Here is a 14036-nt window from a genome sequence, read left to right on the forward strand (position 1 = left end):
CAGGCTAATGCAGTGAGGCTATTGCACTGAATATAGAGCTTGCTAACATCATTACCTATGAGTGTAAATGAAAATGGCAAGCAGTTCCTGCTTAAATAGTAAAAGAAGTGGTTAGCGGCTTTCAGAGGGAGAATAAACAGCTGAAATGATTTCAGCTCATTTTTAGAACAACAAAGCTCTGTTTGATGTAGAAAATAAATAAGCTAACCACCTTTTCACCCTCTTTGATCGTTTAAGAGGCTCAATCCTCTAATTTCAGGTTGCATGATTCAAGAGTATTAATAACAAGAGGAACAGAGTAAAACATATATATATATACATACATCTATATTATGCTATGTATTTTAAAAGATAGCATTTTATTTTAAAGTAAATCATAGAACTTAGAACTATAGTAATTACATAATTTTAACACTCTCACACATATATATATATATACACACATATGTAAGTAGTAATGTGAAGACAATCAGGTTTATAGAATAAGGATACACCTTGTCTGCCTATTTTTTCCTTGTGACAATTCGTAGGTTATAGAGTTTGAAGTTATTGTGTATGAAGCTACTAAAAGGGAAGAAAGTTAAAAATAAGGAAGTAAAAAAGCATACTTTCAATTCTATATTTGTGTGTCCTGGGTTCAGCAGTAGCAGTCATTTTTCTCCTCCTTGGTAGCTGGTGCAGTGCAGTGTTTTGACTTTTGGCTCGGGAACAGAGCTGATAACAATGATGTTTTGGTTTGTCCAAGGACTTTGTGAGCCTCTGCCAGGGAGGAGGGGAAGCCGGGAGGAAGCAGAGACAGGACACCTGACCCAAACTGACCAAAGAGGTATTCCATACCACAGCACGTCATGCCCAGGAGGTAACGGGGAGTTAGCCAGAAGGGCTGGTAGACTGCAGGGTTGGAGGAGGTATGGGTCAGAGCTTGGTCGGGCCTGGGGGGACAAGTTATCTGTCAGCTGGTGGTGAGGTGTTGTATTCTCTTCCCTTGTTATTTCCTTTATCATTGTTATTATTGGTGGTAGCAGTAGTGATTTGTGTTATACCTTAGTTACTAAACTGTTCTTATCTCAGCCCGTGGGAGTTGCATTCGTTTCGATTCTCCTCTCTGTCCCTCCGGGAGTAGGGGGAGAGCAAGAAGGGGGGGGGGGGGGGGGGGAGTGAGTGAACGAGCCCTCTGCCTGGTTTTAAACCATGACACTATGTGAACGGGGCACAAAGATTTCTTACATCACATGCCTTTCTGCAGGCATAAAGGAGTAAATGTAGGATCGTGCTGTCACATACCAGTCCTTAACTGATGCTTCATTTCCTTTGTGTACAGAACAATCCTTACCTACCAAGTCCTGTCTTAATCCATTTACTCTTAGGCAATAGCTAAAGATTTATCTCTATGGTTCAGACCTTCATAAGTCACAGGTAATAGTGGGTGTACTGGTTTTAATGTATGTGAATTAACTTAATCTAAAAGCAGAAGAGTTCAAGGAGAAATTGACCAGCACATTCTTAAAACGCTTATTTGAAAGGACGTCCAGCTGGGTAGCACTCTAAAATGATGGTACTTACAAGTATGGCTCACTTTAAAAAATCTTCTATTGCTTTAATTTATAAAGTGGTTGTTTCACACTCTCCCAGTGAAATGAGCTCCCAAGGGTAGCTGGGACCACTGGGCCTACACTGACCACTGTGCTACTGTTTCCAGGGAGTTCACCAGGATAACTCCAATTGCAGCAGGTCACTTCCACCACATAAAACTCTATGTTTACTAGTTCCCTGACCCAGCAGGTACATGAAGGAGCTGCTTTTTTTTGTCTGTTGGAGCAAAGTACTGGCTACAAAGCACTGCCATCCTGTCCAGTCTCCTGATACAAGGATCACTGACCTGCAAGAATGGATAGCAGCACTTTTGTGTTGCTAGGACCTTGAAATCACCTTCAACATTAAGTTGGATTAAGGTAAGTAGGTAAGTCCAGTCCCTTGATACAAGGATCACTGACCTGCAAGAATGGATAACAACACCTTTGTGTTGCTAGGACCTTGAAATCACTTTCAACATTAAGTTGGATTAAGGTAAGTAGAGAATAAAAAGTTGGCTACAAAATCCAAATATGGACATTATAGTTGCAAAATACGTAGCTGAAAGAAGAGTGATATTGCATCTTGCTGTGTTAAGATCTAATTCAACAGGTCTTTCTCCTCCTTTTCTAAAGTGGGCTCATTCTGCAAGTTCTGTAGAATATAATTGGATATTCCTGGTTTGTGGCTATTCTGTCTTTGTGCCATTACTGATGCCCTTTTTTGAACATCTCCATGATTAATTGAATTATTAATATGTCATCAGCCTACAGAGGGACATATGTGCTTTCTCAATTGATGAAACGCTTGTCACAGTTTGAAGCCCGTGCACACTTTGTGCTTACATTCCATATTGTTACCCCACACTTTGCGCACACTCTCAGCATGATAAATAAATGCAGCACATTGCTGACATTTGACTCAGGCCAGCTTGACAACAATCAGTCACTTTGATGTGATAATGGATTTGTTGAGATTTACCTTCAGCCATGCCTTAAAGAAAACCTCAGCAAACCACACATGGACACTGAAGCTGAAAAACAAAAAAAAAAAAGGATTTTAAAGTAGTGACAAAGAGGTGAGCACAGATCTGTCAGGTCTTGTGGATTTGGCAGATGATTCTTTGATTCTATGGTGACATGATTGACACCTGTGTTCTACTGTCACCTCAGAAAGATTGCTTCCCTATCTTTCTGCCTAAGAGCTGGCTTATCTGTGCACTGTCTTGTACTTGTCTACTAGAGTTATGTATTCTTGCTCCTCAGTATGTGGCCAGACCATTTAATGAGATGTAACAAAATGTGACTGATGTGGATATCTTGTGGTTTGTCTTACCTTTCAGCATTGAGGAACTATTTTTAGTATGCCTTTCAACGTATTTTCTCAAGGCAAATTTGAGTTAATTTTGGTCAAATCTCTATGAAAAAATAACTTTGTGGTTCTACAAGTAAGTTAAAAAATATTTAAAAAACTTGGTTAGCATTATACAGAAAGAAAGGTATGAAATGTCCATCTGGGAGATCAGAGTGAGTTAAGAAGAAAGATTTCTCTCCTTAGCCTGAAAGGTTAAGATACTTCACCAACTATCAGCTTGAACAAATATTTAATTTGTTTTTTATATTTGAATTGCAGGACAGCGTCTGCAAAACAGCACAGAGCATATCTCTGACCACTTGCTCCACTTGTCAACTCAGCATACTGGATAAGTGACTCTTATGAGAAACTGAGATTCAAAGACCAAAGGATTTACTAGGAGGTAGAGGACCCTGTCATCTCTCCATTTGTATTAGCGATGTCCCACAATTTCTCATTACCTGCTCAACTTTGTAGCTGAATCCAGACATGAGTTTCAAGCGCTCTGTGGGAGAGGAAGGGATTTTATTGGCATTGGGGGTGTCTCCCATAATTTGGATGAGGGCTTTAATCTCTGAACAATTGGAATAAAGGGATTTCCTTCCTCAGTTTCTCAAATCAGATTTCAAATGATGTTTTACTAAATGTGAGAGTGAGAGAGCTTGGAATCAAGCTGGAATTTTGGTTACTAAAATGTTTACAAGGACAAAAATTGGGTCTATTACGTGCTAATACCTTGACAAAATTCTTCCTGTTGTTAGGTTAGGTCCAACAGAAGGAAAGGGAAAAAGAAAAATGTACCAGCCACACTCCACAGTTTTTAAGTAGTATACAAAAAAATCAAGTAAGTTAGAAAAAATTCTCCCTCCACAGTATAAATCTGCAGAACTTGTTAGAGGTGAACTTGGTCTTCAGAAGACCTGTCTGAAGAAAAAGCCCAAACTATATTTCTGCAATCTGCTGATCACAGTGATCGTTTTGACAGGTCCACAGAATGTCTAATTCAGTCCAAGAAAAAAGTGGCTTCAATGGAAAAGTAAATTGGTAGTATTCTGGGGCACACCCCAGCCGTGGAAATCAGTTCCGTTTCATCAGTTGACATAACCCCCCCCATAATTAAAGTGAAACTGAATTCATGGCAAACATCTGCCTTTTTCTTCACACTTTTCATATCAGCTAGGCTATGAAAACTTTTGCTGGTAGCTGGGAGTTCAAATGAAAGCTTTACTGATTCAAAGCTTAGGGGACTCTAATACCCTTCTTCGATATAGCTGTTACATGTTATTTCCCTGAGATGCAATTGTCTAAGTCAGTAAGAATGGGGAGATGCTACGGAATTATAACAATTTCTAATATATCCTCCACAGCTCAGAAACTTCCCACAAGCCAGTAAGCATACACATTACTAAAACTGATCCCAAATTAGCAAATCTCTCTAATTGGCTCTTCTTGTCTCTCATCTGTATCCCACATAACCAAGGAGACATGCATTCCTATCTCCTTTCAATCTCTGTACTCCTTTTAATAATGTACCCCAGACCTCTTTCATCTCCTTCCCCCTATAAAGGCATGGCCTATTTCAATTTAAACAGGACCCACTTCCCATTAGCAGAGTGACACTGCATTAATAAGCCACTGCATTTATTATTACCTGCTCTGTGTCTACAGCATCAAAGATACTTAGGGTGCTTAACTTCTCTGAAGTCAGTGATTCCCATCTGGCTAAATGATCTGCGGCTGAGTGCCCAAGTGCCCAATTAAAAACCTCATGAGCTTCTCATAATCCCTGTAACCACTGTTTTTACCTCACCCTTTTTGAAACATTCCTGCCCTCAGGCAGGGCTACAATTTCAAATGCAGTTAAGCTTTAAGGTCTATAGCAGTACTTTGAAATCCATCTGAATAGCAGACCAGAGGATGAATATTTACATATTCTCCCCGACTCTTGGTTTACAGAGAGAACTGAGGAGTTTATACAACTTCTTTCCAGAAAGCAGTTTACTCCCTGCCTTACACACATCCAGTAGGAATTAAGGACTCCTGCTGAAGGAATTTTCTCCCATACAGCTGTCTCTTACCTGACCTTACCCCCTTTGATATCAGTGAGGGCCATGGGAGGTCTGTGCCATTCTTTCAACAAGCTATGTTGAGCTGCCCACCGGTAGCTGCAGGTAGATTTTGTTTTCCTGTGCTTAGCTGTCATTCTTTTCTAGATTAAAAAGAGAATTCTTTTTCACTAGTTCTTTACTGATTATTGATACAGTACTGAAAATACTCTGACAATAGCAAACCAAACGGACCATTTTCTAAAAACACCAGAGATACTCAGGCACACAAACGTTTATTCTGTTTATTTTCATGATATTTTCTGGTATTTTACCTTCAAGGCAGTAAGTGAGTATATTTGCTGTACATTGCATCTATATTAATCTTCCCTACATGATCATTTCAGTTCTGTGATCATAGTGATTTATGGACACACATCTCTGAGGCATTCATAAAAGAACCTCTTCTAGTATGATCTTCTGAAGCTACAAGGGTAACTAAAAGCTTTTCACACTGACTAGGTAGTTGAAAGTTGGAATTTTTATTACAGTTTAGCTGAGCTATGGAATGAGCACACAGTGCACTAGATACCTCATTTGTAGGTTTATACATACATGTATATATGCCAAAATCTGTCTTCACTTATATAAATTGACAGAAAATGAGTACAAATGCATGCATAGATACTGTTTTTCATTACAGCTATTAGAATTATGAAATCTTTTGTTTTAACATCTTAGGAAAAAAGATAAAGTTTTAACATTACAATGTTGTTTATATTTTCTAGTGTTCAATATAGATTATGTATTATGTCTGTACATCAAATTGACATTGAATTTACCATGAGATTTCTGAGGAGGGCTTTTGATTGACCCTTATTAAGAACCCAACTGTCTCACACATACATGCTGAAAACTAACATAGTGTAACAAAAGCTATTCATGGCTATACTTTATAAAATGAAGTATACACAAACTGCTTCTGTAAGGTCTTAAATTTTGTGAACTGCTGATTTGCAGAACTAATCATGTGAGTAATACTATAATCTCTCATGGAGAGCAAATATAATAAAATAATGATTTAATATAATGGAATCACCTTGAGTCTCACATCCAAATAAAATTCTTGAGTACAGTGAAAAGAGCTGAACCTTAGGTTGGAGAAGAATGAACCAAAGGAGGCAGAAAAAAAGAGAGTAACATGGTTATTTGTTGCATCAGGCCTAATAAAGATAATTAGTGATATTGATATTTACAATTTGCTTGTGGTACAAAATAAAAAAGTGATTCAAAAAGGCGAAAAAATGACAGCTCCAGGTAGCTTTGAAATATTTTTTCATCAGTCTGGTTAAGATCGGTTTTCAGTTCTTTGAAACAAATCCTGTTAACTTCAGAGAGCATACTCAGGGGCTACTGAGTCAAATCTCTGGACTACAGAGCGCGCTATGAAGTACAGCTTTGGGATTAGTGGGACCAGTGGAGGGTTTCCCTGTCCCATTCAGCAGGCACAAGAGTAGTGATGGAAAGGTATTAGAACCATTAATGTTCTGTGGTCAGCTAAGCCTTCAAATTTTGGTTTGTTTAGGCTTCTAATGGAGAATATTTTCTTTTGCAGCTTTTACAGAGGGACAAAAACCTGAATAGAAAAAGACACCTAGCTCTTTTATAGAAGTGATTTTACCAGACTCTGAAATTTGATGGAGTCTAAATAACCAAACAAGCATAGTTCCATTGACTTCTATGAATCTATGAAACTTGCAAAACATGAGGACCATGCATTTGCTAGTGGTCGGCAAAACAGCACGAGCAAATCTGTAAGTATCTGTTTAAATTAGATGTTAAACTTTTAAAAAGGTCAAGATAGAGCTGAATATGTGATCACAATTAAAATCTGAAAGCTAATTCCTTGCTCTCTCAGTAGAAGTACAAATGAAGTCTGGCTTCTATTAATTTGCTTCCTACTTAGTCTTTGAACTGGACCTGACAATCACAGATGCTATTTTATTTTATAGCAGCTCTCTACATGGCAGTTCTAATGGGTTAACAATTTAAAAGAACCAACTTGGTGAAGAATATTTTCCAGTGCTAACTAATTCCTTATGCCAGAGAAAGAATGTGGCCATGCCGACAGTAAATTATCTGAAAAAGAGGCTGGAACTTTGAAAGTACAGAAATTCCGTCACTTTACATGGCACTTCATAATCATTTCTAACCTATAGGCATAACATTATTCAAGCTAAAGATCAACCTTGTTTTCTGAAATCTTCAGAGGGCTTTGACATTTGTCCGCCAAAAATTACTATTAAAATGAAAAAAAAAGAAAGAAAAGGAATTAGAATTTAGTATGGTAGGCCTGAGTATTACAAATTAATCACAGTTTCTCTCTGTAATCTATTTTGCACTTAGGTTGGCAAAGACTTCAAGTTCTATGGTGCAGCTACATATAAAATTCTAACTGATTAAGAGAGTGGTAACGTAGTGATTTTTTGGGGGGAGGTGCAATTTTATTTGTTTTTTTTTTTTTTTAGGCTTCAAGGAAAATGTTCACAATTCCTACTGGATGATTCTGGAGACAAGGTAGGAGCCTGCAAGTTTAATCAGTTCTTTTCCTTTCCTATTGATAGTTTTGTGAATTGTGATGTGATCCTAAAGATGTCCCGGAAGGAATCTGTCGTGGCTTACTGCTCTAGGGCAACAGGTGGGCATTTCTTGGATCCAACTACAGAACATCTGCTTTGGTGGCAGAAATGGAGAAAATGTAAATTGTTGCAAAGTAGCAACAGCATCTATGATGTATTATTGAAATAATTTATACTAGGCCCTCAGTATGGAAATGGCCCATGGGAATGTTAATCAACACAGCTACTCAGAAGCTTTAAGCTCGATGCTTTAGATTGTTTTGTACAGCTTAGTAAAGATTTGTGGGCTTTAAAATATTTGTATATTCTAACACTTTGCAATACATATTAATCTTCAAAAAAGACCACCATCTCAAACAACAGAAGCTGCAGAAGATCTCAAGGAGTCAAGTCTTTCATTTAATTTACAGGAGTCTGAGAAAACTATGGCAAAATTGTGTCATAATTAATACAGACATAGTTAAGTGAATCATGTAATAACTTTTTTCTATTAGAGAAGCAACACAGAAGACAAATGTTCTCAGCTGCATGCAGTATTTCTGGATAACAATATTACAGTTTTTAATTTACAGATTATATTTTGGGTGATTAATATTGTCAAAAAGATAAATAATCTGTGTCAATATAAATACAGATTTAGAAAATAGTACTTAAAGATTTACGTATTAGTTGTATATCATTGTCAAATATAGCAAAACCTCAGTGACTACAGGCACAAAGTTCTGCTATGGAGCAGAACACCGCTGATTAATGTACAGCTTACTTACAGGCACATTATTATATTTTATTTGTAAATTAAGATTCTGCCTCTTCTGTGATTTTAAAGACAGAAATATACTATCTCTTCTTTCTCCTCTCCTGCTACAACCTCCATCTGGTCTGCTTTCAAATGATTGCCATGAGTATTATTTCCAGATGGGAGGAATCTGGGACTGTGCTATATTGATGTGCATTGGTATTGATTACTTACCTCCTAATTTGAGTCGCTTCACCTCAGTATCATCTCTCATTTTTCTCAGAGGTCTGAAGAACATGATGAAAGCTGCCCCCCCTAATTTGTACCAGAGGCTACGATTCAGAAAAGGGCTTGGATATGTTCTTAAGTAAGTGCTTTGCTGAGCAGGGATACGTTAGGCAGGGGAGGGACTGAGGCCAGGGAAGTTTCCTCTGCCGCAGCAGAGCAGCTAACCAGCTCTGCACTCTCATAATGCCACACTGGGAAGGGGAAGATACAGTGAAAACCTGATTCTCTATTTCATGTCACAAATGAAGATGTGAGGTACACAGAAACTAAATCCCAGAACCACAAAATGATGATTACTCCCAGTGAAATACCTGGGAGTTGGACACCTATGAACACTTTAGAGTATCTAGGCTCAGTAACTTGCTGAGATTATTTAGAAAACCTGTGACAGAGCAGGGATCATGAATTTAGTACTGCTGTGTTGCTTTCAATGTTAGTTTTTTACTGGTTTGGGGAGCATTTTTGGTTTTGTCTACTAGCAGCTGAACAACAGCACAGCTCCTTAGTGTAGGATACTTCATTCACCTTGTCTCTGAGCGCAAGAGCCCTTAGTCCTGCTTAGATGATTTTGTAGGAGATTTTCTTTCTTATTTTTTAATTTTCTTCAATAACTTCCCACTGAAAACTCTGGGAATATGGTAATCCTAATAACAAAGAAGACTGATTTAAAAACAGTCATAAAGTGAAACTGCTGGGTCATTTATATCCCTTAAAGCCTACCTGACTACCAGCTTCTCTGTTTAGAAACAGGCAGAAGAGAAAAGTTGAATAACTTGAATCTGGTTAAAGCAGTCTCCTCTATGACCCCCTCTGCTCAGACTGTCAGCGTTGCAGGTTGAGTCTGCAAGTAATTTCTTTTCTATCTTATCATCAGCTGTGAATTATGTGCAGTCTCAACCCTCTCTGACAACACACTTAAATGCTTTGTTAGCTCCAGGCCTGTAAGACTACATGTGTAGCCGGTGACTAGAGGCACTGGGGATAGAGCAGGCAATTTCGATCCCTAGACAAAAGAAGCAGTAATTCTGTGCTGACTTGCCCTCTGTCTGCTTCCTTCAAGCTCAGTAGTTCTCATCAGTCTCTAGCTATTTCTACTTGTGGTCCAGAATATCTGCTGCTCAAATAACCCCCGAGTCAGCCCCTGGAGAAATTCAGCAAAGTCCTGACACATGACTCATGAGTAAATGGCTTAACTCAAGGTAAGACTTTGAACCAAGCAGTACTTCTGTCTTTCATGAAAAACAAACAGCAAACCTTTCTCTTTTTGCTCAATCCAACATATGTAGCTTTCTCAAAATACTTAACAATTTAGCTGAAAGTGACCTTGCGGGAAAGGTGAGTTAGCAGCACTGTGAATTAAAAATAAAATAAAATAATAATTTAATGGGATGATTGACCGTCGAATATGTGCAGATTTCCAATAAGTATCTTGTAGTTTAGGAACACACAATTTCAGCACTTCCTGTTGCGTTTCCCTGGTGAGCATCATTGTGGAAGCTGGGGACTGCAGAAGTAAAGACTTCCTTGCTTGGACTGCCACCATGAAACATCCCCATTCTCCTTTCTTTTGTGAACACAGAATTGACTGCCAGGATTGCAGCATCAGCCCCTAGCTCATTGATTCTACTCTTCTGGAAAGGAGTTAATCTGAAACTGATGACAAACATATCAGGGAGTATTCACTGAGATGCTGTCTAAATTTAAGTGTAATTGAATATAAGGAAATACTAAAATCATCTAATTTTGAGCAACTAGACTTCAAATGGGCTTCTCCCAGAGGTGATTCAGTGGAGGCAATAGATTTTGGTACTCTGTGGCTGCTAGGAAGAGCATTTGTCTCTCCACTGAGTAACAGAGAAATTCTGGGGAGATGACCTGGCTAAACTCCACGTGTCAACTGAATAGCTTAATTTGTTCATCTTCCCCTGGCAGAATTATAGGCTAGGCCTCAAAGCAGTAGGATATTAATTGCAGCAGACCAATTATTTGTCTTTGCAAACTGCATGACTGATGATTACATAATATTATTTTCTACAGTAAACAATGTTACATGTCATTCAGCTTCTCATTTGCTTAGTTAGACAGCTGAAAAAGTCCCTTTTCTAGATTCACTGTAAATGGGATTAAGCTGATGGGAGTTCTATTGCTTGCTTCTGTTATATGCAGGAACAATGATGTGAGCTGTTGCTGTGTTCTTCTAGAGAGAGGTCAGCTAACGAATGGCAAAATGGGCTTTGTAAAATCCAGCTGGCTTCAAGTTTTCTTATCATAAATCACATCTTTAGGTCAAGGACTTCTGATCTCTTACAAGGGCAGCTGTGGAGAACATAGAGGTACGTTAGTAATATTTGTCTTCACTTACAGATCATCATCTAAACCATAGGTTTTGGCCAGTCCTCAGTGGAGAGAAAAGCAGAGGTGAAGGACTGTTTCCTGTCATCTAGATGTTAATTCGTAGTCATGCATTCATATAAACCCCTATAATGTAAGATGTTTCCTCACATAATTCAAATATGTGTATACTTGGCCACATAGCTCCTAAAGATACCAGACATGTGCCTGCATCTTCTGGTCTTGTCTGTGCAAGTACATCACAGCCCACAAAATTAGTGTCAATGACTTCTGATATCCTTGCAGCCAGACAAGGCCATACCATATAGACACAGCATTAGCTCCTCTTGCATTTCAAAGTTATTCTGTTGGGTTGCTCCCTGCCCTAGTGTGTGATATTGAGGACCCTGGGGCCATATGATGTCAGCTAGGCTCTCACTGCTGCTGAGTTGAAAGTGGCCATTAGCTCCAAGCAGGGAGGTATTTTCAGGGAAAGCAATATTGATGGATCTATTCTCTGACATATTCTCTGACTATGTCTTAACATTTTAGGGACCAGCAGAAGAGATGTTAAGCCTACACTTTTTGACAGGGTCAATGTAGTGGAAATAATATATCTCTGTAAGCAGCCACATAGTGTATGAATCTACAGTGCTAATGAGTTAAATCCTCCTCTTCTGTGCAAATGGCCTCACAGTCTTCCACTCAACAGCATATCTGAGGCTTGCATACTCTTATAAGCCATTGAAGTTCACACCCTGTCATACATTATTCCTGCCATATACAAACCAAGCCTGAAATTCCCACGCAAAAACAAAAGCTTTATGAATAAAAAATGATTCTTAGCTCCATTATAGTTTGTGAATTACTGATGAAGAGCATTTTTGACCTGTATCAAGTGCAAAAGGGGAACCATGGGTAAACAGAGTTCTCAGAAAAATTCAGACTCCTGATTTAGATGCAGAGTTTGCTATACAAACACCAGCCACAAAAAAGAAAACAAAGCAAAACAACAACCCCCCCAACAAAACAGCCCCTTTAGAAGGGCTGCATTGCTCTAAAATATGTATCACCAAAAGGCACTATTCAGTGTTCAGTTTCAGTGTTGTGCAAGGTGCTAGCAGGTGTGACGGACAGGTAGTTGAGAAAAAAAACAACAGAACCCTAACTACAGCCTTTTGTGGCAGTGCTAGTCAGTGAAGAGACAAGAAATCTGACGTGGCTGCAGGGGATCTCTGACCACAGAAAACTGTTAACATGTAATTCTCCAAGTGAATGGACTTAAAGGCCACTTAAGAGGGAGAGTACCTGCAAACACCTGATATTTTCATGACATGAAACACTGTGAGCTTGCAAACTGTGTAAAAGGAAAGTGTTTAATGGTACTCATCCTGGTGTGACACTGGCTCAGGCTGTTTGCTGATGACAGCTATGCCCATAGTACAGCTCAGGAGTGTAACAACCTACAACAAAGCACTGAGGGATAAAAACTTGTTTTCCTTCATATAGATGGGAAAAAAACATGTTTTCAGGCCTATATCTGGGGAATTTTGCCTTTGTACCACTCATTTCCAGTGCAAACCCAGATGATTTTGATTTATCTCCTGTCCTAGGAGACTTCTTTGCTTTACAAAGATAGCCAGACACAGAAAATTAGTTAGACTTTCTGAGCTGAGATAGGTTAATTTAATTTTTATCTTTCTTCTTAAGTGAGGAGAAAGATAAGCCACTGCCTCTTAGTCCCTGCTTGATGTACCTGAATAACAGGATGGGTAAGTAAATACCTATTTCCGTCTTGCTGCTTTGGTTTAGTGTTCCACTTACATGACAATACCGTCTTTACCCAATACCAGCTCCTGTGCTGAATTAAGTGCTTTCTATCTAGCAAACTCAGAGTGAATAAAAACATTCATGATGTGCTAATTATATGCCTCATCATAGGATTTAGTTGCCATCATTCTCAGGCAGACATATGTAGGCATCACAAAACTCAGTGCTGACACTTGTTTTAGATTTGGTGGCATCTCTGCATGCATTTCTAAATATTCTCTCCACTGGGCCTCCAAATGCTTTTCCAGATGCCTTGCAATCTAAAAGGCACTAAGCTCCCATCTTCTGTTGTTCTTTTTTCTTCCTATCTCTTCTATGCATCTTCTTTCTGCTACTGTTAGAACATGGACAGTTGGCTATCTATCTTTGTTAGATGGCCATACATTCCTGATTTTATCAACCCTTAGACCATCTATCATAAGCAAATCCACAATCTCCTAAGTAGAATCCTTGTCCAAGTACTCTGTTGTCCTTTATGCCAGTGGCCTGCTCCCTAGCCTGCAAATACCCACTCATTCACAACATCTTATGTATTTCTCACAAGCCCACTTTCTGGGTTCAGTCTTACTGCCTTTTTTTTTTCTATAAAATAAAAAAAGAGAAGGGATTAACAGGGTAAGGAGATCAGATATTTCTTCTCATAGTGAGAAGCTCTCGCTCATTTCTTCTTCTGTTTTTAGCACTGACTAAAGAAAAAAAGCAAATATGAATGGCTAGTTCTCCTAGGTTACACGGTTTTCCCAAAAATGCAACCACTCTCTAGATTCACTCTTACGTATACATGTCCTTGCGTTATATAATCCTGGTTGAGACAGGGTTCTTGCTCTGTGATGTACAAATTCAGTTTACCTGAGTGGTTTAAATCTTTAAAAAGTCTTTAGCTGCGAGAAAGGATTGTTGTCTCTTACGCATTTTAGTGTTCTAATAAATTAAAATTATCCTACTTTACACAGTCCCACTATGATTGTCTTCCTGTATTAAGCGAAGATGTACAGTTTTAGATACTTTCAGTAGTTTACGTTCCTCAGACTAGGCTGCAAAATATCAAGCTGCTGTTGACAACTTGCCAAGAAATACTTCTTGTTCCTTTTCCCTTCTTTCATTTTAGGGACTGGGAGACATTATTTACTTCTTGAGAGGCCCCTTGTCAACTTTCCTAAAGAGCTTGGGGAGAAACCATAAGCTATGAAATGCCTGGGTAAGAAGAAATATGTTTATCAAGATCTAACAGCTGGATGTCTT

At 38.7% G+C, this 14036-nt stretch overlaps 1 long non-coding RNA gene across 1 annotated transcript in view; it reads right to left on the minus strand.

Annotated features, from left to right (window-relative positions):
• Window positions 1-10049: 10049 nt before the first annotated feature.
• LOC134159705 (uncharacterized) overlaps window positions 10050-14036 on the minus strand; it is a 29244-nt gene continuing 25257 nt past the window's right edge. The window contains exon 3 of the long non-coding RNA XR_009963266.1: window positions 10050-10949. This is a non-coding gene — a long non-coding RNA (uncharacterized LOC134159705). The remainder of the gene's footprint in view (window positions 10950-14036) is intronic.

The sequence above is a fragment of the Pezoporus occidentalis genome, unplaced genomic scaffold, assembly GCF_034315485.1.
Source record: "Pezoporus occidentalis ecotype Australia unplaced genomic scaffold, CSIRO_AGI_Poc_V1 ctg15, whole genome shotgun sequence".
NCBI classification, from domain to species: Eukaryota; Metazoa; Chordata; class Aves; order Psittaciformes; family Psittacidae; genus Pezoporus; species Pezoporus occidentalis.